Raw genomic sequence first — 22828 nt, forward strand, 5'->3', positions numbered from 1 at the left:
AGATTCCAGTTCCAGTATTCCTCTCTTATTAGTATCTTCCCATCGTCTTTCGCCTGTCTCCTCCCACGATCGTAAAAATTAATGTTGTGATCATTACGAAAACTAACATTTCCTCCCTTTTTTAACCCTTGGGTTCCATGAGAGAAAATCTCCTTTCAGTCCTTTGGAGAGGCTGCGATGGAGAGGCAAGATATTAATTGCCAGGAAAGGGTCAAAGAGACCAAGTGGGACAGGAGAGGGGATGGATAGGTGCAGTAGGTTCGGGTGGCCATTTGGGTCGATGTGTGCCGGTGGCGTGGATGGAGATGGAGGATAGGAAAACATCGGGAAGGGAATTCTCGCGACGCTCCTCGAGAAGAAGACACAGGCCTCGGCTAGATCAGATTGGAATTCCTCACGCTTTCACGGTCACGTGCGGCGCGGCGGTCTATTCCTAAGGGTCGCTTCCTCGCTCCCTCTCCCCACTGACCCTCACTCCTACGCCATCCCACGCATTCTATTCTCCTCCTCCGACACCCTCGTCCTCAACTCATGTGTCTAAAACCGTTGCAGCGTCTAATTATAACTCTCTTCCCGACTTCTATATAGTTGGGACTGAATGTTGAAAATGTTGAAGGGGGATAAACTTGTGGCTGATTGAATGACCTTTGTATACGTCCAAATATATCGCATTCAAGCTCTCTACATTCGAGTGGTTAACTCTCCTCCTATCGGGCGCGCTTTGTCCGACCTAATGCAAACTTCTATTCTCCATAAAACTGTTTGTAAGGTTCTACACATACGTACACTGTGTTTGGTGTGGTGGCAAGGGTATAAATAATGATCATTGCCCACGTAAATTAGAGAATGATCATCTATTGCTTCGGCAAAAACTAAAAAACTCTTCTCGCTCTAATTGCGTTTGTTCTTAATGAAAGGCGGTAAATAAGCCTCTCCATCTCTCCGTCTTATTTAACAAAAAATGACAAGGAATGGAGCGATGAGTGATTTTTTCAGCTATGGAATCCATTATTTCTGATTACATATTTCCCTTTTTTAGTTAAGAACCTAGTGAGCGACAGTAATTGAATGACGCTTACCTTAGATCTAATGCCCGTCATAATCGCTTCTGTATCTTCTCATCGGATTTTATGGGAGTAATTACGCCTCATTTGACACTCTCTGCCGCGGGAGTACGAGTTGTTTCCCTACCTGCACTCTAAAAGGCCCTTACTACCCATTCTCCTCCACCCCGTCCCCCCCTTCGCACCGCCCCCTTCATCCCTTCCGCTCTTCCAACCCCTCCACATCGCATCTTGCCGAACGCCCGTGGCATTTTCCCACGGCCGTGAGCGCGGAGACGCCACTCCCGCCAACCGTATTCGCCCGTAAACCACCACCCCCGCCACACCGCATGCCCTTTCTTACGTTCGGCTCCCCCGCTCGCCTTTGCCGACAAAAGGAACCAACAACCCTCCGCACCCTGTGAAACCAACCCCGTGGCGTTCTCCACCCCCGCGAGACTTCGCCGCTCCCGTGGCATCACCCTTTATTTCGCCGTTCCCTAACAATCCAATTTATCGGTCTCCCCCAGTTCGCCCGCCCACTCCCGTTCGCCATATCTTTCCCCATCTTTTCCTCATCCCCATTGCTTTTCGCCCACTTTCCCGTTTCCTGGAAGTGTCATTCGCATCCCATTGAGGTCGGCGGCGCGGTTCAGGCGGTGCTGTTGGCGGGTGTGGGGTTTAAGCAAGGGGTAAAGAATTGAGGGAAGCTGGTAAGTTTGTGAGATCGGTTTTACAGATTTGTCTAGGAGTGGTTTTCGTATTCTCAACCTATTTATATTTCCCTATTCTCAACTCTCCGGGGCACCCGAGATAGTGAATGTGGTGTGTTGGTTTCGAATAGAATCGATAGGTTTAATCAATTCTCATTAGAGTAGTTGGAGCTGGTTTGAGAGTTGGGGGAATTTAACATGGATAATGAGGCTCAAATTGAGATTACTTGGAGGTATTGTAATAAGTACTTGCAACTTTCCACTATTATAAAGTGTATAACAAAAATGTTTCAATGTTACTACACCATATTCAAAGTATAACATTGAAACCTAGGTCATAATAAATAATCTAATCGTGAAAATTGCAAAGATTTATTTCAGTAAAGAAAAATTCCACAATAACCCTTGAATCGTCGGATTTTATTACTTGAAGAAATTAAACTCCTGAAAATCTTATATCATCGTGTGTTGTCTTTCTTCTTTCGTTTTATTTTACTTTTTGCTCAGAATTGCTGTTCTTAGGGGGATAGATTTGGCAATAATTTGTCCCAAGCATTCTCGAGAATTTTTTTTGATCGATTACTGAGTTTTATTACCGACTGAGGGATTAACTTTCTTTTGGTTTCCACAGTTCCATTTAGGTGTGTGTTTTAAATTTACCGGTGAACAGTGAAATATTTGGCCTAACCCTACCTACGATGGTAGAACGTATAATAATGACCCGATATCAAACTTTTACAGAGATATAAGTGGAATTTGCATTCCAGCAGACCTACCGGGGAAAATTCAGCAAAGTAAAAAATAAAATTATAATAAATTTCATTCGCGGAATTTAGCATGTTTTCCTTACTATCGTAGTTTCTTTGATATGTATGTCCTAGTCAATCGAGACCTAGATTGCCTATGGTGATTCAAAACTGCTTTGACCATTATCCATTTGAAATCCGGAGTAGATTGTATGTTTTCGAACGCCAGTCTGTGGACACAATTTACTATTTGGAATTGCGAAGAATTTTGCACAAAAGGAAGCGGTATGGTTCTTTACAAAGCCTTCGCCCATCAATGACCCTTTTGTGAGAGTGATTTTGAGAATGTATCGTCAGGTTTCAGCGCCTGTTGGATACGACCTTTTGAAGGAGACTATGGGACGGCGTGGAAGTGGGCAGAAGTGCGGAGCAGAAGAGAGATCTAGAAAAGAGGAACTAGGCGGCTTTGAGATGGGAGGGAAGTAGTTCTTGGAATGGGTAGGAGATATCGCGGAGGCAGCGTTTCTCCCTGGGGTAGTGCGGCTTTCCTTCGGTCCATTGCTAGGAAGGGAAGCGCTGCGAGGTCTTCTCTAACTTCCACCGCTCCGTCGGTTCTCCTTCTCAATACCTTCTGGGGGATTTCTTCCTAAGAAAGTCGCAGAACGAAGGGACAGGACGGACTGTTATGGAAAGGAAGCTAACAACCGCCTCCTCCCGGTGGAGATGGGAAGGTAGAAAAGGAGAGAGGTTGGAGGTGGACGAGGTGTGGGAATGTAGCGGTGGAAGTTAATGCCTCCCCTGCGCAAGATCTTTTAATTGCACCACATCTGTTGGCAAACCGTCGCGTCGGCGCCAGCCGCCTCGTGATTGAATGACCTGATTGTCTCTCGCAAATTATAGTTATGGCGAAAAGTTGTAAGGGTTAGGATTGCTTTCTATTAGGAGTAATCACCTGAGAAGAATATGAACCTTAAATGTAAGTGTATTTCATTCAGAAACTTCGGGTAAATAATAAATTTAGCGTATCAATAAATCATTTCCTGCATGGTAAGATTTCTGCCCTGGTATAAAATTTCCCAATTCAGTAGATATTTTTGCATTGGAGCATTATTTCTCGTTAATTGATGGATCGAAAACTAATTTATCCTGTTCCGAGTTGGTGAGAGAATTCATTGTCGGGTCGGTGTCAAACCGGGGTAATAAGCTTAATGAAACATGACCTTTACCGCTCCGCTAGAAATCTTTTAATATAGTGTAATATTTAAGAAATGCTGTAGCCGGTGCTAAAATGTTATGTACCGCTTCATATTAAATTTCAAGTTAAAGAACCTTTTGGCTACTCTGAATGAGCGTTTGAGTCTCGTGAACATCAAAGTATGAAGTAAGAGTGTGTTTAAGTTGAGTTAGAATATTCCGGGCTGGAAGTATTCTCTCGAAGTTTCGCATTAAATCTCGCGCTTCACCATTTTCATACCACTCAGCCGGAATCACATAAGGATGCTGAAAAGCCGCCCACTTTTCTTCCCGGCGACGAAAACGCTCCGTAAGCGCGACAAAGTATCACAAAGTTTTGATAAACAACGTAGAAGTTTACCACGAGAGAAGGCATTAAATGTGGAGGCCTAATTGTAACAAGTGTAGGAGAGGGACTTATGTGGATGGGCTCCTTCCTTCGTGAGACGAGACCACGGAAAGGGACGTAGCTTTAAGCCTTTGCTTTCATTTTGGCTGGAAAAATGTATACCTACATAGGTGGGTATAAAAAAGATGGAGGAGGAGGTGCCTCGTTGTGTATACATACCTACGCGCTTATGTGTATGCGAGGCAGCTATGGAAGGGTATTCTGGTTGGAGGAGAGAAATGAGGCAGGGGAGGTACAAAAGGGATCGGGTGGTTTTTTTTTGGAGGAGTGGACGACAGGGAAGGGTGATGGGAAAGATGGAGAGAGAGAGAGAAGAAAAGGGTGCAGGGTTCGTGGGGTTTCGTGTGGGTGGTGGGGACGAGGGAAGTTGGGATCTTATGTGGCGTCGGAAGTAGGGCGCGCTGTGGAAGGAGGACGCTTGCGTGGGAGAAGATTCGGGGAAGAAAAAGAAAATGATGGACGGGTATTATAGGGGTGGGATTAGGTGCTGTTCCATTGCGACCACCGGAATCAATTCATAGGTATGCTGAACCCGATCATTTTTCTCACATTTAAAAAAAAGTTTTGTTGAGTAATATGACTAACTTACCGAAAGAACAAGCTATGACCCAAAGCGAATATAAATTACAACCATGTAGCTCATAGCCACACTAAGCCATATAGCTCATAGCCACATTAATCTCTCTTACGACTCTCCGAGCTAACATCAGCTGTAAGAACTATACCGAGCCAAGATTTGTTGATATTATTCTAAACGTGCAGATTTACGGATAGTAAAAATTCTACCGAGGACTTTTTATAGCCAGCGAAATCCACTATTATATAAAATAAATATCCCTTGGAACCGACACATTTTGAGCACGACTTCGGAGTATATCTCGCATTGCCAAACCTGTGATCCTTGAATTACCATAGTATATCTGCCTATGCTCATTCTCGCGTTTGACTACATATACTTCCATGCTCAGATTGTTTTTCTTGATGTATGCAGTGTAAGACTACACATACCTATTGCTAGTTCAGGGTAGCATTTTTCCCTTCCTTACCAGCCATTTTTGGTGACGGATTATTCACTCAAAACTTAAGATACCATCTTGAAATATTCTAGGTAAGCAGAGTTGACCCTATGCAGAATTTGATGTATTTCATATATTAAAAAACATCAGAAAATAATAAATTAAAATGCAAAATTTTCGCATTTGAAATACAGGCAAATATTGAAATCTGTCCGTTGTATGTACCCTGAAAATTTCAAGATGGTAGCCTAAGTTTAAAGGCAGTCATCTGTCACAAAAACTCAGCCAAGCTCTATACGTATACGTCCGCTTAAATATTTAATAAAATGAAATTACTTATCTCAGAGAAATTTCGTTTTATTAAATTATAATGAAATTTCTCCGAGGGGAGGCAGACACGGAGTCAGGTGGTTTTCAGCAGCGTCCACGGTGGGTGTTAACGATAGTAGTGGTGGTGTACTTATCAGGGGAGGAAGGAGGGATGATGCATGGAAGGAGCAGATATGGGAGGGCGCTGCTGTGAATCCGAGAGGGTAGATAAGGGGAAAAATTTTTCCGAGGACCCATGGGCGAGCGAGGTGCTTAAAGAGGGGTTGGGGTATGTTGGTGGGGTGGCTGGGATCCCCCTTTACCCCTCCAGACCCCCATTTCCCCTCTCGTTAAACAGCGCCTGGGGTCACCAGAATTGATGTCATTGAGGGAAGTGAATTTTTGCCCTTTCTGTACTCTCGTCGTTAATTAGATTCTTCATGAGGAAAACCAAAGGAGTGCGTTTCTTCGACGGGATCATGTATCGTGATAGTGACGCGTTAGCGTTTCTTGTTGTTATCTATATGTCGAGCTGTTTCATAAAGTACACCCTGGCGTTTCCATTGACCGTAATCATAATAATAGCTAGAGCTATTCTCGTTGCACCTTTTATCCTCATGGTTAAATTATTATTATTATAATGAAAGCTGGTTAGTGAAATTAAATATACCTGCAGTAATGCGTTGGAATTGCTGTTTGACTTCGTATCTCCAAGAATTCGCATGATTTTCAATGAATATAGGGATCTTATCCTCATGCGTTTTTTCTACAAAAATATTTCCTTGTATATTTTCCGACTCAATCCTTTAAATTGATTTTAGGGGTACAGATGAGATAGGTGCCTTTGGGTGTTTGTAAGCCTCGTTAGTTTGGCTCTATTTTCGTTTAAATTCTAGAATCTTGTTGAAAAAAGGTCAGTATAGTGACGTAGTGGTGTCCAAGAATGAGTAAGAGTGCGGAAAGACCAAGCTTGTAATTTGACTTTCTTCCTTTCAGATGTTTCCGACGTTAGTTACTACATTTGTGGGATATATTGGTATTTGATATCATTGCGTACTTCACATTGGAAAATGTGCTCAATTGTTTGAAATAATAACACTCCTAATTGACTCAAGAAAAGTGGCTGAAGGTTCTCTTTGATGGTAAACGGATGTAGTTGGAACCGGTCGATTTTACGAAATGATTTACGACACATTTCACGTGTAGCACGATGCAGAAAGAATTTTTTCTCCTCCCGTGATTGTTCTCCTGAATTTTGGCGTTCGTATTTTACTGCTGTCGATATCCGTCAGATGCCATATTCCCAAATCTCAGGGAGATTTCTTTTTAACAAAGGGGAGCCCGCTACCCCTTGCGAGGAGGTGGTTATTTTCAGACTCGTACGCTTTCTGTCGTGGCGACCTGGGGGACTGACAGGGACGGAAGGGCGCTTTTGTGAGCCTTGAACCGTGCAACATCTGCTGAGCCATGGTGTAGCAAGGGCGTCAGCTTTCTTACCAACATGCATACGCATCCTTGGTCAAACTTACGGCTTATATGTTATCGGTATGAATTTAAAAAAAGACTACACGCTTGAATTGCTCCTATCTCGCCGGTGATTTTTTAAAGCCTTTCTTCAACTGCAATCTTCTGCAACTTTCACTTGTAGTTTGCTGATTTCGTTTTTTCCAAAAATTTCAGGACAGCGTAGAGTAAACCTTATACCTTTGACCCAATACTTGTTATACCATTGACCCAATACTTGTTTTACCTTTGACCCAATGATGCGTTATTCTATTATATGATAACAACTTTTTTTAAATAAATATGTACTTTTACATTAATCTCACCATGTAAATAGTCTCATAGAATCAGTAGTATTGTCTTTCAGCTTTATAAAAAGGTATGTAATGGCCTAAATTTTTTCAAAATGCCAAAAAAAGAGCATATATTCTAGACCCCGATAGTGCCATGTTGTATTCTTAGAGATCAGAAATTCAAAGTATTGTGGCCTCTTTCTGACTGTCATTTATCTCTTTTGACAGTTTTTGGTGACAAACGGTTCATAAAATCTATCGCATACAATTTTCTCACTTATATCGGGTCGTTTATGCACGTGGTTCAAGAAATGATCCATTCTAAGTCCTTGTAAAAATATCTGTTCATCCCTTTTTTCTCAGTTAATCACCAATCGATACTGTTAGGACCAGATCAAATTATTTTTATCGCATTTATTTTGTGGTTTTTGTTCGCTGTTAATCAGGCATGCAATTCCCTCTAAATTATTTCCTTCATTTTTCTTCCATATGCTACTAGGAAAATTGGCAGTAGTCATATAACTGAGTGCGTTAAAACTTTGTCACAGCAGTCAAAGGTACTTGGTTGTCATATTTCTAACAGAAATAGTTTAGATCTACCCGTTCTCTTTTTTATAAATTTGTAAAGCTTCCATGCAATGCTATTTAATGCTATGTGTCTGACGGTACATTATTTTATTTTACAGGTGAGTGTGCAGTGTGTCATTTGATTATTTCCGCACATTGAGAGGGTAAATGAACTCCTTACCGGTATCGGTGAGTACAAGTAGAGAGTAAGATGATGGAATCACGTCACCGTGCACCGGGCCAATTTTTGTCTTCATTTGCTCAGGATTATAAGACTTCTCATGCTTTTGCTGAAAGCTCCTCTGGGTTTAATTCGATATTTTTCCCATCAGCTGTTACCAGAATAATTTACAAAACATGACGTAAATATGCTTTTTTTAGTCCTCGTAATTTGTGTGCCACGTCTATTTTCTTTGTGTTTGAAAAAAAAATATTTTTTCTTGGAAATTCAGAATACCTCTAGGCTATGAAAAGATCACATAGGTGGTTGTTTAGATTATCCTTGCGTGCCGTGACTTCATAAGTGTGTTACCTCCCCTGGGGCGCCCTCGTGAATTTTGTAGTACCTAGCTCCGTGCTCTCATTCACGCAGAATTCTTTGTGAGAAAGGGGAGAGAAAGATTGGTCTTGATGAGACTTCATCCTCCCTTCTATGTTCTCAAAATTCGTCCAAGTAATAATTAACGTACTTTTGTGGACTGCTGCTTGCGTATCACAACTCTATTTTTCCCCGAAAAAAGAGTGCGGTCATAAGGGAGAACTTGCGAGTCGGCCTGCGGTGTTACCGAGATTACAACTGGCGGCTCCCGTGACGCAGGATGATTAATCCCCACGCAAGCATTAATCTCAATCACGAGTGCCGCGTCACGGCGTTTGCATAACAATTCTTGTCGCTCATTCTTCACAGCTTTCTTATCCTACTTGTCCATCCGTGGACTCACGCTGTTCGCTCTACGTCTCTGTAAGCTATCCTCGTTCTCAATTGGAAATAATATGTACGCAGTTACGAGGTGTTTCGCAAAAAGAGCGATTATTTCAACCATCAGCGCTGTTTATATGCATGGACAATTGCCGTAGATACAATGCCTATGTTGACATTGAGCATATTATCACTGCCATGTGTCATGACTTCCATAAAGATAAGGTCAACTTCATGTGCACAGTTATCTTTTTCACATGCGATGAAGTGATAGTGAGCGATAAAGATCATAGTATTGAATGAATATGGGGTTTACGATTCGATGTTTTCTTTCTTTATTTCCTTATTCTAATGCATAAATTTTCATTTTTTATAATTTTTTCAAGAGTTTTATTGATTTTTTTTTAACCGTCGATTTTCATGTGGATTCGTCTGGTGAAATTGTCGTGGTTATCAGCTTTCACTTGAGTATTATGTATTGTTATGTATGATATGAGGTATAGACAAAGAATGGGAAATCATGGACATGATCGACTTCTGGATCTGAAAGCATGACAAGGTAAAGCTGAGGTGGATGGAATAATGAGGAGAGTGGTGTCAAAATCAGATGCTGTTAGCTGGAAGAAGGGTGGGATAGGAAACAGGCAGGGAGGGAAACAGTATGAATGCCAAGACGTCCGGAGGCAGGTCTCAGATCTCAACATCTCTGTCCCTTCAGTGCGGTGAAGGTGGATCAGCAAACAAAGGCAGAGGTAGGAGTCAAAACGTTATACCATTCTATTTACTTCCATATATGCGTACTATATTTTTTGTTAAATTAAACATTTTTCCTCAGTTAACATTCAAATTGTACTTCACATTTTAACGGACGAAAAAATATTTTCAGCGATTATGTAGGCGTGTCTTATTTTCAATGGTTTTGATTTTGTCTCGATATACTACTATTATTTCCTTTTTAGAAGATTTTAGAGGTCTATTGAAATCTCAAGGGAAATAATCATTTGAAAAAATCAAAATATTACGAGCTTACGGCCCTTAAAATTATCATGCCGAAAGAGAAAAGTGCAAATGACATAGAGCGTTCTTTTTCGAAGAATAAGGGCGAATAGCAAGAGATCATGTAAGTTATCCAAGTCAAAAATGCTAGTTAAAAAATAGCTGAGATTTCCTCGAGCAAAATGGATTCCAAGTAATCTCTCGATAGAGTAGGTATTCAGCAAAATGATCGTTTGCAAAGGAGGTTGGGTCCCCTCAGATCAGAATTCTATAGAGCTGCTTATCTCACGTCTCGTTCTTGGTGAAAAGGTGACCGGTGGATGGTTGGAAGTCGGGAAATTGGGAGTTTTGGTCTACGAGGGACGTAGTGGGGTTGATGATATCTTTTGAGGAGGAAGTGGACTCTCGTGGAAAGGTCATGGGGAGGGTCAAGGGTGGTCTTGGGGTGGCGAGGCAAGTGACCGAGCTAAGGAGTGCGAGCGAATGAATGGTGAAGCTTCCGCGCCACACATGCCTCAGATCTTTGGAGGTACAGTGAAAAGAGCTTTCTTCATACTTAATAGGGTGGTTTCCTATTATTTTTCCTAGTGTTTTTATTGCCTATATCGAAAAATTATTACTCCTAGAGTACGTATTTCACGCTTTAAGATTTTTAAATGACGATATCTATTTTTCGCGATTAAATGAAAAGTGAAAACTTTCAAGCGCGCAAAAACGCAACGGCTAAGTATGAATGCCGGGAAAACTCCGTGTGACGTCGTTCTGGTTCCCGCTGCCGCAAGTGAGGTGACCTTGGGGCGAGGCTTTGAGCGCTGACACGACGCAGGATGCTAGCAGGTAGCAGAGTACCCTACTAGCTGGTAGCGCTTGGCTTAAATGAGGATTATTAATACCTTATCAAACGAAGAAAACTTTCCGACCTTAGCCAGTTTTAATAGAACATTATTAAGACATGTTTCCCTGAGCTCTGTGCCTCATGCATGCACTGGTAATCTCAGACGATGTAAAACTCCTATCTACTCGTATAGAAACTAGGTCCATGTGACGTCACGGGGAGTGGCATCGCATGGGCGCTAATCTGGCCTTTTTCAAATGAGGATAAAATTGACCATTAACATTCATCTAAACCGGTATTTCTAAAACAAAATAATTTGTATATTATGAATACACTAATGGTGGGTAACGAATCGCAATCAATGCCATTTGTTTTCTTTGATGAAGGAAACTACCCTATTATTTCTATCGGTTTGACTCCGTCCTAGATCGGTCGAAGGTGAGGTTGTCGTGTAAAACCCTTATTTGGCGTAAAACCCACGTGGAGAGTCAGCTTTACTAGCGTGCTGGTGGATAATTTGGAATAAGCCACCCTGTTATACAGTTTTAGGTTGTTTTTTGCCCTAAATGAAAAGTCGGTAAGAGTTTTTTTCCAATGAATAACTTTATTTTCTCCACAGATTATTTTATTGTAACACGACCATTGTTTTGACGGTAAACATAATCTTCTGTTCGATCTGTCGGTGAGAGGACTAATTTCATAGTCTCATAAAAATGGTTGCAGTAATTTATATGTCATAATAATCGAAAGTACTATTGATTTGTGTAAAATTTTATGAAGTAAGATATGATGAAACTCTTGATTATCAATTTGACGAGTTTTACTGAAAATATTTATGAAACGTCAGAAGTAGTGGCGTAACTAGGAATATGCTTTTGGGGGTGGGTGGACGGGCCTAGGGACGGGACCCCCCCACCCCCAGGCAACAATATTTTCGGGAAAATTTTGAAAAATTACATGTATTAAAGTACCTACATTTTACATCATTTTGGCACTTGAAATTCAACTTAAAACAGATTATTTTCTTATATATCAAAACTAGACAATAAATTTTAAATATTTTTTTAATTTCTCTGAGGCTGCGGGGGGAGATCTATCCCATCATATTTACGCCACAGATCAGGAGTTACTAATCTGCATTGAAATATGAAGGCGTTTTCACGACTTGATCCGTATCTGCGGTAAACTACGCCTGAAAAATTTAGATTCCGCATCTTATGGCTCAGATAACTTGAATCGTACGTATATTTCCTCAAAAATAATTATTTTGTATTCATAGAAGGTATATCGTTAGGTTCCAATGTTTCGCTAAAGAAATAATTATCTTTCACCCTTACCTGGACTTCAACCTTGCTCAACAGAGTCTTAGCCGAATAAGTCAACATAATTTTCGCGTTAGTGTATTGGGTTATTTCGTGATGATTAACTGTCTGATCTGCGGCTTTTGGTAAAACTATACGTATCGGCGTAATTTACCTTCTTTTTCCAGAATTTGTCGAAACATTTCCGTTATTTTAATATCTGAATGCCAAAGGCTTTATAAAATTTACTATAGATTTCATATTTCACTAAAGTCGAGTGAGCAATATCTCCAAAAACCTGACGTGAATACGGTAATCCTGACTCACGAGTAATATTCAGTGGCATTCCATTTAGAGCTCACATCCACCTCAGAAACTCTTCTCGTAGAGTTTTGAAGTCGAGCGCAATGTAACAATTTCTAGGAGATTCACGGACCATTTTGTCGCCACCACCTGTGTGCACTGCTCGTTGGCGTGGTGAACATTACTTCACGTCCGCACCTGCAACTGATCACTGCGCTTCCGCGCGGAGAAACTTCTGTCAGTTGGGATTGCTCTATTCCAAGACAACTTGAACCGCTGTGTGCCCCAGAAGCTAGAGGGAATAAGGGATTTAATCCGGGTCGGTGTGGAGCAAAAAAAAAAACAATTACCCGCGAAAGGAGCGTTACTTCGAGCCCGGAACAAACTGGCGGTGGAGCGGAGATATGGAGAAGATTCCTACGGAGGGAGAGAAATGTGATTTACGGTGGTCCAGGGAGACAGGAAAGATAGGGACAGAGACATCCAGCGCCCAAGAGGAACTGGGACAGGGAAAGTGTCGGAGAAAAATGATCGCGGGTCAAAACATGGGGAAGAAATAAAATAATGGAGGAAAAAAGCCACGCCAAATGAGCTGGAGGACATCTCCTCTTCCCTCTCAATTCTGTATTTTTTTACTTATTCGCAGAGGGATTTTACCATCCGGCCCACAAATCTATTTTATCCAAAACCGGAAATAATTTTTCGCCCATAAATTTCACATGAAGAGGGATGGATACTTTGCGCCGCAAAGCCTTTTTGAAAGTGTTGGGAGAGGGTGGGGGATTTATGGAGGGTACCTAGTCAAAGAGAGGCGAGGGTGGGAGAGTGGAAAGGTTGGAAACATCTCTCTGGGAGAGGTTATAGAGGTGCAGTGGAAGAAGACAGGGCATAGGAAGACAAAATGATATTGACAGAGAGAGAGAGAGAGAGGGGAGGTGGAAAGGACAGGAAATCGCTGACCACGTGGAACCCAGTGATCAGAAAACTTGCTTGCCAGTTTTTTTTTTAATATCTTTGAGGTATTTTAGTGTCAAATTTGGCTCAAATATGCATTTTTGGAATGTCTGATAAATATTCGTGGAATTCTCAAGAATGCTTTTCGGGAATTTTGGAGTACCTCTTTTTTTATAATTTCGTGAGTCACAATGGTCGTAAATCGGACGTCGTTCGTAGGGGAGGGTAGTATTGGAGGTGAGTGGGAATTGGAGAATTAGCAACAAGAACATCCGTAATGATCTAAAAATTACGCCCATGTTAATGAAATATGAACTTCCTAAATTATCAACACCCTTTGCTGCTACTTACAACCCATTATTAAGTCACCTCTGGGGCTAGTGAATTCCACTAAAACCCAAACACAGTCACCCTAAAGGCGCCCCTAACCCTACCCACATCCCAAACCAGTATTCCATGACACAATACCGGAAAAAACGGTAAATTTTAATTTCTGTAAAACTTAAATGAAAAGAAACACTCAGGAGACAGCCAATTGGCTGGGAACTACGGAATTTAAAATCAGGCTCGGAGGCGGTGGAGCAAACGAGAGAGGAGTGTGGTGCGTGGAGAGAGAGAGAAGGTGGGTAGTGGGGAAGAGCAGTGGATATTGAGCGGGAGGAGTAGGAGACGACTTGTGTGATGGGTTCGCTGGGCGTGGGTGGGACCCCCATCGCGAGAGCGGGCGGCGGAAGGGAAAACCGCTGTGACATGCGGCTAAGCAAATTGCGGGGGAAAGGGAGGTTTGCGATGGAAGTCGGAGGATTCGAAGAGAGAGAGAGAGAGAGGGTGCGCTGGCGGGAGGGCGTTGGAATTTCGGGGCGAGGCAAACTAATCCGAATTGAATTCCGTCGCTGCTAGTCGGTGAGAAAATTGGGGCCTCTTGCCAGGTGCTCGTCGATTTGACGTGTTGCGTTTCAAAGTTTCAAATTTTATCCGTTCACCTTGCGTGCATCATTCCTCAATTCAGTCGTAATTTTTATTTTCTTGGATTTTTAAAGCCCTTATTTAGCTGTCTCGCATCCAATTCGTGAATCCTGTGTTTATGTATTTTTGCTACGTAATTGAGATGCCCATGAAGAATCAGTCATTATTGTGGATCTCTTTGGAGAGAAATGAAGAGTGAATCGCTCACATTCCCGGATTGTTATAATTTAGGACAGTACTTCCTTTAAACCTTCTGTTTAATTCAAGTGTGAGTATCCTCTTTTGTTCTCCGTAAGATGAGTTCTATTGCTGAATGTGAATAGTATGCCAATGCGGTATTTGATTTACAATTGTGGGTCACGATAGGCGTCTCTTTCCCTTGAAAGGTACTTGCCATATGGTCTTAATTTGAATTCGTTGCCAATTAGGTAAAAATTGTTAAACTGTGCATTAGTTTTGGATAGTGTAATTTAACATCTTAAATAATAAGTTGTATCCCATTATTTGCTGTATGTTTTTCTCCCATGGCGATGTTCCATATATTGTTGGAATCCTTCAAACGGTTCCTCTCGCTTTCACGACTCATGTTAAGTGTTACTGCATGTAATAATATTTGCAGTATTCATTAATGAATATTCTGTACATCCCACATTAAATGAAATGTTATCAAATTATGCGTTACCTAAGCCAAAGTTGCAGAATTGCAATGGGTCCAGATATACATCAATGTATAAAAATTCGAGAGAGGTTAATTATCCTGAAAAAATGCTCAGGAATTTAATCGATGCATTTATGCAAACCATCATCTATGCCTATAGGCAAAAGACTTAATGGTCCTTTAATTCCTACATTTTTGTTACTTACAAAAATTCAATGAGTATGTTGTAGGTCTTACTGGTAAATACGATTCATTTGGTTGGATCAAAGTCATAGCTATAAACTATGGGTAATAAATAAACTTGATGGTGATTTTCTCTTCATTGAGAGATCCTTGCAAACCACAATTTCGGTGTCTTTTTGAAACGGTGCGAACCTTCTTTTAAATTGTGAAAACCCTCCGTCGGCCTCTTATACTTCTTTGATACCAATCATAATGATTACATTAAAAATTTAGGGAGACTGAAGTGGTCTGTTATGAGACATGGATGCCCTCGTATTCGTTTAAGAGAATTCCATTTTCAGGCATTCATCAAATATGACTTTTAATCCGTTCCCTCCCGAGATACATTGTTGGTTTTTCATTCCGCGTTCCACTTGATATTTACTCTGTGCGTTGGGGCTCACAATTCGGTGCGTATTTGCTTTTCGAAATGATAAGTCTTGAATACTGGAAGTGTGCATGTCGGGAAAGCGGCTTATCATACAGAGAAGATCCTTTCCATTATCACCGTATGCCTCGGGTCTGTGTTTCTGTAGGATTGGTCCATTAAAAAAAGGGAATGTTCTCGCTTTCTAGCTTTCAAATGTTACAAATCGGGCTATTCTCAGTTAGGTAGTAACGTGGGCTATTAAGGGTTTTGTTTTCTCGTTCTGCACGAGAATATCTTAACTACAAATATATACATATATTACTACGTATTTTAGCCACCACGGCAAGAGTGTTGGTACCAATACTATGCAAGTAAAAATGAGGAAATTGGAGCCTTATTTTGGTCAGCGTTGCTGGCATTTTACCACTCTAAATCAATACAAGATCTGGATGGAGCGACGGCTAAGTCTAACCTTGACCGGTAAATTACCTTAAATAATAATGGGAAGAGTCCAGATTATATCTTATAGTTTATATCACCTAATCGCATTGTCGTCTTTAAGGAGTTCGTTATTTCATATATTTTGCTTTCCGCTCCATACAAGTACTTGAGTGCTTCTCATTTTAAGCCCATCAAATATTATTTTGGAAATTTTTACGAAAAATGCAGGCAAAATTAACTTTCTCCTTATTAGTACTGTGGCATCCCACCCCTGACTCGCCCGGATACCACAATAGAACCGGGGGGAGACGTCGCACAAAAATAAAGAAAATACAAATCCGCGAAGGTCCCTCCCGCATGGGACCTACGGGACAAAACTATGCCACTCACTTCTCGTAATTCACATAAAATAAAATAAAATATTCCCCTTCTGTGAAGATGATTGCGGGTGGGGGGTTCCCGATTCAAACTGATGGGTGACGTTCGGGCGCTGATGCACTCGTCCAACACGCATTTACGGGAAGGAAATCAGACGGGGCGAAAGGAAGGACGAAGGATATTTTCAATCGGGTGACCCGTGGAGGAATCAGAACAAAAAACACTCTCTCAAACACTTTCAATTAAACAAAATGTAATTCACACAAATAAGGTTGCATATAACAAAAAAAAACAAAAGGAACCCTCTTATACGCTAATGAAATATGAATTGGTGAAAGCCACTTATGAAACATCGATGATAAATTAAAATAAAAAACAATATAACTTGGTTTCTAGATGAAAATCAATATAGAAAATGATGATAACAAAGTAAAGTTCGGTGGTGAACACGTAAATATGATACAAATTCAATGATTTCTTGACTGGGGAGGTAAATGATAGTCCATCCCGTCTCTTGTAAATTTGGGGTGCGAACGTTAATTGTACTTGGTGACTGATTTCACTTTCACTAATGTAATGGGTGCGTTCCGTGACTGTTTGTCTTAACTTGGCTTGGCAGGAGACACACGGGGGCTTAGCGGGGGGGATAGCTGCAATCTTACTTTATCGTAGTCCGAGTCTGGACCAGGTTGGATCCAACACTCTCTCGTTCCATTTACTGCACTCCTTTCTCCCTTGTTGGAGGAAGCTGCATCCGGAACGGAGATAATGCGTCCTCTTCAACTGGTCCTTTGCTCCTTCGGACGGGGGGGGGGGGGGAATTCTTCTTCCAGATCAATCTTTCTGGATACAGTTGGGCCCCTTGTCTCCTCCTGCCGTGCGTCGCACTGATTTAGGGCATAGGCTCCGCCCGACAGTCACTTAGGAATTCTCTCGTTCTCTTTCGTGCACCACCTTTTTATCATACCTCAACTAGGGGTGGGGGTAATGCACAATGAAGGGAGGGAGGAGTAATACGCCACTCATTCAGGGAAAACCCGAGCTCCCCTCCTCCCACACACACACACTCACACACAACCATACAAAAATCGACGGAAAACACATTCATCCCCTCTGACTCAACCCACGCCTTCCTCCACGGGCCATGGTTTGGGGGTGGGGTTTTGGAAAGGTCGTGGAACGAGCGGGTAAACAGGTAGGGAAGAAAATGCGCCGAGTAAAATGTATTGTAATGGGGCTTGAACCATTACAGTACTGTGGTATCAAATTTAAATTTATCATAAAATTCTTTTATAATTCACTTATCATGAGTTCGTGAAACCCGATGTTGATGATTAATCGTTATAATGAGCCGAAAAGAGCATCCATTTGAATCCATCCCATTTGCTTTCTACGCTGAAATTTTTTCTATAAATACTCTATTGATTCATTACATTTATTTGAAGATGCATTAAGGCAGACTCTGAAACTAACACATAACTGTAGGAAATACACAAGGAATTCAGAGTTTTCTTCTTATGAAATACTACTGAATTGATACCAAGAATAGAGAAAAAAGATTGAAGGCGTGGTGATGACTACGTGTGAACTGGAAAGATTAGGTTGTTTCATAGTTTTATACATTTATAGAGCTAAAATATTGAATATTAAAGTTGCCTTTATAGATATCAGTGAAGTAGAGTAGCTAGCATTGAAGTGAGCCCGGTGGGTATATATTCAGCAAGTTCCGAATGATCTCGCGAACATAGCGTGTCAAAAGTAATTAACTTAATGAAGATTGATTTTATGAAGTGCAAATAAATGAAACCCCGCACGGTGGAGACGCGTGGGATTTTAGTGCTTTCATGGCCAAGTAATTCTCTGAATGGGAAGTATTTTACTGGCAGCTAGAATAGAAAAACAAACTGTACGTCTACTAGTGCGCCTCCTTTTTCATACGTTATAATCAGTCGCACTGAGTGCCATCTTGTATTATACGGAGCAGAATACGCATGCCTCCTACCTTGTGCATGCAATCCTCGGCGATGGGGAACAAGTATCGGCTTCGTGCCTCTTTATGTCTTCATTATTCAGGCGAATGCTCAGGTGACCCAGCCGTGTGTGCAGGAAGTCGTGAGCTGAAAGGGGAAACTTGATTAGAAACAAACGCGAATCGGCTCATTCCTATTCCTAATGCCATTAACAAATTGAGTGCAACGGTTAAGGTGATTAGCATATCCATTGTTTCGAGCAGACGAAAGTGTCTGCAACGCGCACTGAAAAGTACCTCATCTGTTTCGCCGTTGGAAACGAGCCATTTGGCAATAACGGGTTATGTCTCTGTTTCTCGCTTCATCTTATCTTTCTCTCTCTGCTCCTTCCTTCCTGTTTCCTCTGCTCCGTAGCTTCCACTTTGGATGGAGCTTGGTCCTCGGGGGGAATTAAAGTAGGACTTCTTTCAGTTTGAAATTTTTAGTTTCATATTCATTTTTAAAACGTTCTTCAAACACACTGGTTTAGTGTTTACCATGTGATGAGGTTTTTTCAACAAATTAAGTAGATGTTTAATTATTCCTCCTCATTATGTAATCGATGTGTTCTAGGAGATTGCAAATATTTTTGCTACATCTCTCGTTTGTCGATGTATCCCCGACGGTTTCTTGCATATCCCGAAGACGAAAGTTTTAGGGTTTTTCTTACTCTCGAGAATGTTTACATACACGAAAGGGGTTAGATATTTCAACCGTCTTGGTGAATTGATAGTGAAGGTACCTTTTTCTAAAATTTATGCTATTTGCTTCCCTTAAATGCTTCCACAAACAATGTCTATAGATTTTATATTGAATATAAGACACCGTTTGGAGCACCCCAACTTTTTTGAAATTTCTGAGACGATGTTAATTCCAGATTCTTTTTTAAATATGCAAGTGTAATTTAGGGTTAAGTGCGTTACTTCCCAACCCAGCTCTTTCCGAATGTACGAAGTATATACTATACGCGCCACCAACAAATTCCATTACTATCCTTGTGTTCTATTTTGCTATGTTATTTTTTTGATCGAGAAATATTGGTTTCCTCGCAATGAGAGATATTATCGGTCTGGGATGCGTTAAGGGAGAAATGGAAAATTAAGATCCTTTGAGACAAGAGAATGTCCGTAGAAGAATGATTACTTACGAGTAAGTTCAGCTGTCGAGTCCGGCGACTAGGTCGACAGAAAGGTTTGAGTGTCCTTTTGGATTTGGATGAAGCTTTTGGTTTTGCAACCCCCTGGGGACCTTTCCCTCATTTTTAACCCACACTTCACTGAAAGGTTACCTTTAACCGTCCTCAACGGCCCCCGAGTCCTTGGAGATGGAGTCTGTGATCGGTGGCACGCGGCGTATCCCTAGTGACTATGAGTCGAGATAGGGAGAAATGATTTTCTCAGATGGGATCTTTGGTCCCTCAAATAATCTTCCTCTCTCCTCTGTAGTACTTATAATTTTCATAACTTTTGTGTCTCTCTTCCTCTCTCAAACTAATATTTGTGTGAGGGAGATAAGTGTTGATATAGAGAAAAGGCTGGGAAAGGAAAACACTGGAAAACATAGAATGTCATCGTCGTGTATAATATTTTGCGCGAATTTTTCAGATCCCTTGAAATTGATGATGACATTGTTGTGCAGAAATATTTCGCACCAAGGAAATAAATCTGTAGATGAAATCGAAGGTACTGATTCAGTTGCGAAGGAAGTGCAATGTGGGAGGGTCGATACTTGAATTAAATATCTTACACTAATTTAATTTTTGGAATAGGTACCTTTCGTTATAATAGTAGGTTCCGTAAATGTCATTTTTCGGCATCACCATCCTTCATGCTTGCCTGACGTTATCGCCCGTTTGTCACATTTCGAGAACGAAAGTGGTGGTGGATGAAGATACTTTGTTAGTAATAGCGATGGTAAATAATGGCATTTTTCGCCCACTCAAATGGAGTATAGATTGAGGAAAAAAATGACCGATTCTGCCTTGGTCAACGGCAAACGCTAACCAATGCGTCTGGGCTTTTTGTGCCCACAGAAATGATGGAAACGGCGGCACGCCGTCGAGTCGACCACGGCACAATTAGAGACCGCAACGAAGTGGTTGTGGGAAGGGCTGTATTTCCGGTAGACGGCGCCCATCCCAGAGCAAAAAAAGAACACCATCCGACCATTGTTAGGCCAGCGTCAGTATTGGATGACCCCCACCGCTTGGTGGCCTAGAGACTGCGTTTGCACTCTTACCTGTATCGATGGGCGATCGGTTGAATTTTGGTCGCTCATACCGATTTTTATTTCTCTTTCGTAGTATCAACTTTATTACCACAAGTATCCCAACTGAGTAATTTCTCATTAATCGACGATGTGGCATGTCTTATGAGTGATCTAGCAGCATATTTCACCAATATTGGAAACGAATGTTGATACCTTTCACGATATCGTGTTAACTTCAGCTTTGCAATTAAATTCAGTAAGCATTCGTAAAAGAGCGTCATTCAGTCAAGCTTCTGCGGCCTCATTCATTCTTATCCTCGCGACTTAGCCATTTTCACCCTGTAGGACCTGGCGTCCAATATAAGGGACATGCATTTTCAGTCAACTTATGTCAGTGATATTTTTTTCGGTTACCCCAAGGTTACCAAATGATAAAGACATTGTATATATATATGTAAACTAATGATTTGTATTGCATTTTACAGATTAGCCTTTAAATTTCGTCCTTGTCAGTACTTAATATCAAAAACGTATATTCCCCTTTCAAAATCAACTGGAGCCTGAAAGGGTTAACATCTTTACTGGGTGATTCATAGCAGAATGAAGATCACACTGAAAGACAAAACCGCGCTGGACCGGGCAGTAAATACGATGGACCAATGGCAGACGAGGGGCAAACGTTTAAATTCGACTTCCTTCCTTTTTTTCTCCTCTAACCAATCCACCGCGTCTTTTTTTATTCACCGTCTTCACAACCTTTCAGCAGGCCTCATTTCGCCTTGAATTATGAAACAGCACCTTCTCTCACACCACATACGCCGCTCCCAAAGCCGCCGCCTCCGCCTGCAACGCTCGCCCGTTGGACCGCGAGAGTAGGCCGCCACAGTCCAGGGCAGCGCACACACATACATACATACATGCAGCTAGCTCCCTCTCTCCCTGACCCGGCGATTTGCGGCCTCCCTCCGGATGATCTATGCAAATGGCCTCGCCTTTTCTCCCCACTTTCATCTCCTCGCGAGGGAACTCGTAAACATGGGAAGTCCTCTTGCTCCAGCACCTCATCGATATTCCGATTCCTCCCTCCACCCCCTTCTCACTTCACCCTTCTCCTCCTTCTCTCTCTTTTACTTTTAAGAAAAGGTAGGTAGTCTCGGCAAAACCATTCGCCCACTCCGTTTTCGTTTCGGTCGCCTTTTTCCCTTTCTTTTCTCTTTAAATCTCTCGCTCTTTTTCTTTCCTTCTCTCCTTACTTCAATCTCTTTTTATACCGTTCCCGCGCCGGTTCTCGTCCCCTTTGTGCGCCGCGCCGTTGTTGGTTTGTTTTGCATACGCAACCCAATACTCGGAAGAGATTGATTCCTTAAGATTCGCCGACGCTTTGACGGACCGAAAAAAATGGCGAGATGTTTCTCCCCAGATAGAGCATTGATATTGTGGCTTAAATCAGTTTTCCGGTGCTCGCGATCTCCATCTAGTTTTCTTTGCAATGAAAGTAGGGAGTGAATTCATAGCGAGAAGGGAAAAATTTCCTTTGTCAAAGATCATCTAGAATGAAAGTGCTTCTCAGAGTTTTCACTTAAAAATCTTGCTATCTGAAATTCAGCTGTCATATACAGGTATATATTGGCAAATAATAGAATTTTTATTTCTTTACCTTTTATTATAAATAGACTCCAAAGATTTTTTTCGATCTATTTCATTGAACCGTTATCATTAATTTTTACATGTTTCTACCTAATTTCTCAATCCCATTCCTCTCAGTCAATCTCTGGTAATGAGACTGGTGTCCATGAACATGCATATGGACGCTCATCGAGCCAATGGCAGATGACCCCAAACAATCCGCTTTTAACACACAAGCTTGCACTCGTGGTCGTGGCGCCACTACTCGGCAGAAAGCGGTACTAAAAATCTAAAACGCGGGTTTTCAAATGTGGCTTAAGTCGGCCCGAGGGCGATATAATTAGTTACAGTTATTACGCTTAAAGGAAGCAATGGAGTAAATGCCGGCAATTATCGATTTCGGTAGCAAACGTCTTTTCACCACAGAAAACTGAAATTCACGTAACGCCACATCGAGTAACACTTTGCCTCACTGTAAACAAACTACACGAAATTTCCTAGGAGTAAAAGAGCTGAATATTTGGAACCGACAAGCCATAAATGCTACAATGCATCCTCTAGCCCTCAACCATGCCAATGATAAAAAGAAAATCTGCATCACGTAGTAACAATGCAAAATAATGAAATTCCTGAAGCAGCAAAGTGATCAATTACAGATAACCCAATTCTGTATTGCTCCTATATTACAAAAAACTCTCACACTGTTAATTAAAGGGTGAGATTGGCAAGTAAACTAAGCAACAATCTAGTAACATTAACCGTAACTCCCTTATGAATCCTACTAATCCTCCTCTGCGTAATTGCTTCCTT

General features: G+C 41.5%; 1 protein-coding gene across 1 annotated transcript in view; it reads left to right on the forward strand.

The window, feature by feature from the left end:
- The window catches only part of LOC124172067, a 547471-nt gene that overhangs the window by 190064 nt on the left and 334579 nt on the right, over nucleotides 1–22828 (forward strand). The window lies entirely within an intron of this gene.

This window comes from Ischnura elegans, chromosome 1 (genome assembly GCF_921293095.1).
Source record: "Ischnura elegans chromosome 1, ioIscEleg1.1, whole genome shotgun sequence".
In the NCBI taxonomy this organism is placed as follows: domain Eukaryota; kingdom Metazoa; phylum Arthropoda; class Insecta; order Odonata; family Coenagrionidae; genus Ischnura; species Ischnura elegans.